Genomic DNA, 2,961 nt, shown 5'->3' with positions numbered 1-2,961 from the left:
TGTTGAACATGAAACTGAAGAGTGGAAGGAGTAATTGTGAATTCCAACCCTCCAAGAGTAGGAGCAGTGCTAGGAGTGAAGACAGGTCGTACAGAGCAAAAATATTATTTCATATGCCAGTCAGAGATTAATTGAGATGGAGCAGAAATACTTGCAAGCAGATAAGGCACTTGCTGTAGTTTGCGGATGCAGCAGTCACTTTTGTGTTTACATTTATGAAGCTCATCTCCATGTAGTTATAGAACACAAAGCTTTGATTTTGCTGTTTGGAAACCCAAAGATAAAATACCCAGGATGGAGAGATAGGGCTGAAGATTGCGAGCCTTCCAAAGACAGTACCTTCGTATGTAATTTGTCTAGATGACTCCTGCACAATGCAACAAGTAAAACCTTTCATAGCGGAAAAATATGCAAGTCATTTTGTCTTAAAAACTAAACCAGAAACTGATTTAGGGTCTGCTCCAAAGCCTGTGAAATCAGTGAGCGTTTTTCCATTGATTCCAATGGGATCGAACTTTAAAGATGATATATCTTGCAACAAAGGCAGTGAAATCTGCAGTAGCGGTGTGATCAATAAAAGTCCCAAATATGCAGTCCATGTGGTAATTACTGTAAGACAAAAGACAGTATGAATGGATATTTTAGTGAATATTGACTAGAAATTAATCTGATTTCAAGAGGATGCCAGACTCTTGAAACAAGTGAAAGAGAAATGGGCACATATTGGGTTCAAGGCAGGAAGTTTGCTCAGCATCTCTTAAAGTTATCATCCAAATGGCTCAGAGGTACAGACTATCAAGAGACAATCACAGAAGACAGAAAAAAATATATGAGAGTCTGGGAAAAAAAGTGCATTTTAAAAAGTGTACTCATTTGGTTCTGTCTATGCATGACTCAATTATACTGCTGAGTCCTGACTGACTTCACGGCTATGTATAAAGCAAAATGAATGAGTGCAACGTGGCTACTTGCACCTCCCTTACTCTCACAATGAATCTTTGCAATGATTTGGAAAGAACATTGTAGGGCTGTATTCAACTTCCTTCCCAATCCGTGCTGCTAATCCCAGAGTACTGGCAATTATAACAGTGCTAGCTTGCATTTCTCAGATTAAGAAGGACCTTTTCTTACAATGATGTAAACTCTTTTGGCAAGGACTATTTGGTCAGTATTTGTGCAGTCCCAAAACACTTTGAGAGTACAAATAAAAAATACCAACTATTTGCCTCTTTCATTGGCACACCCATGTGTGAATGGCTTCTCTTTGTCCTTCAATGTCATTTACTGAATCATGATGAGTGACTGTGATATTATTTGATATGCTTGCTAACATTGCAAGACCAGAGAGATGGCTTTGTACAGAATAATCTACTGGAAAAGGTGCTTGAAGAGCAGGTTATTATGAATCCTTTGTTTAAGTCATCCCTTTATGTAAGAAAGGTAATGACACAGGGGTTTTTAAGGCAGGAATCTAATACAGTATAATATCTTCATATAAATATCTTAAGGAATTCGGAATCTGAGTGAAAAGAAAATGTAACTTCCAGCTGACAAAAGATCTTCCATCACTGAATTAGCAGCTCGAAACAACCTACTTTTTCAGCAAATCCTGAATAACATTTCTTTGTTTGATAATGTACAAATGGTGTGAACCTTGGCTGCACTGCACGATGTGCTGAAGTACACCTCTGCAGCCTGTTTCACAGCAATGCTTTGGGATCAATTGCGTGTGACTGTGGCGCTAGCCGTATATGAAGTACCATACCCTGGTGTGGTGGCCTGGGACACACACTGAGCCTGGCAGCCTGGCCATGGGGTCCATCACAGCAGCAGGGCTGGGAAGCCCCCCTTCCCACTGCAAGCTGGGAACAGCTCCGGGAGCATTTTGGTGTCACCCGTTCTCAAAGCTTGTCAGTGAAGGAGGTTCCCCAGCATCCCCAGTTAATTATTCCTAACAATATGTATATGAGACATGCCAGACTCACTGAGCGTGAGTTGCACAGATGATATATACACGGGCAGTAGCTCAGCTGTACTGAATGCAACTGTGTCCTGCACTCTAAGATGTGTGTCCAATGTGCATGTCTGCAAGTGCCCCACAGTTTATTGTCCTGGCCAGCAGACTTTTCATTTTTCCTCCACGACTTTTCTAAGAAAAAAAAAAGAGAGAGAGAGAAAGTGTCCCGGGAAAGCAGCAAAATAACCAATATGCATGGTATTGCATTTGTGTTTTTTGGAATAAGGAAGGCACCAGAGACTCTGAAGATCTCCCAGTCTAGTCACATATTTTAAATATTATAATGTGACTTGTGAAACCAAACAGGGTTGGAATCTGACTGCACCAAGTTTATGGCAACAGATACTGTTTGAAAGGTCCAGGTAGACTAAAGATATATACTTGGTAAACTGCAATGGCGGGGGGAGGGGGGGGGGGAAGTGTATTATCCAATATAGCTATAACCATAAAGCACAAGATGTACTGAGTTACTTTACGACCTTTTTCTTCTCTAGTGAAGAAAGCCCTAATAAGTCACTTCTGGCTGTGCCAGTCATGAATTATCGCTGTCTGCACAAAGGAAGATAAATATCGTAACACATCATAGAACATCTCTCCCTTTAAATACTGTAAATGGATAAAGATATAAAATCCAGGGAGATACAAGAGGAACCTGAAGTCATAAGTGAAAAACTAAGCCAAAGGATAAGAACTGAATTAATCCAGAGTGTATCACTTTGAAAGGAAATCTTTGATATGAAATTTCTCCTATCCTAATGATGGACGGGGAAAAGAGTGGAAGCACATCTATAGTTGTCCTTGGCTAACGGTGAGTTCTCCCATCAAACCTAGAAAGGAGATTTTGTGGTATCCTTCAAGGTTTGCAGCTACCAGTCTATTGTCCTTGCCCAAGCTTTTTTTTACGGTCTTGGCTGAAGACTTCACCATCCGCTCAGTGCTCAGCC

This window comes from Gymnogyps californianus, chromosome 2 (genome assembly GCF_018139145.2).
Source record: "Gymnogyps californianus isolate 813 chromosome 2, ASM1813914v2, whole genome shotgun sequence".
Taxonomy (NCBI): Eukaryota; Metazoa; Chordata; class Aves; order Accipitriformes; family Cathartidae; genus Gymnogyps; species Gymnogyps californianus.
The sequence above is the reverse complement of the archived record's forward strand: the minus strand, read 5'-3'. Positions refer to the sequence as shown.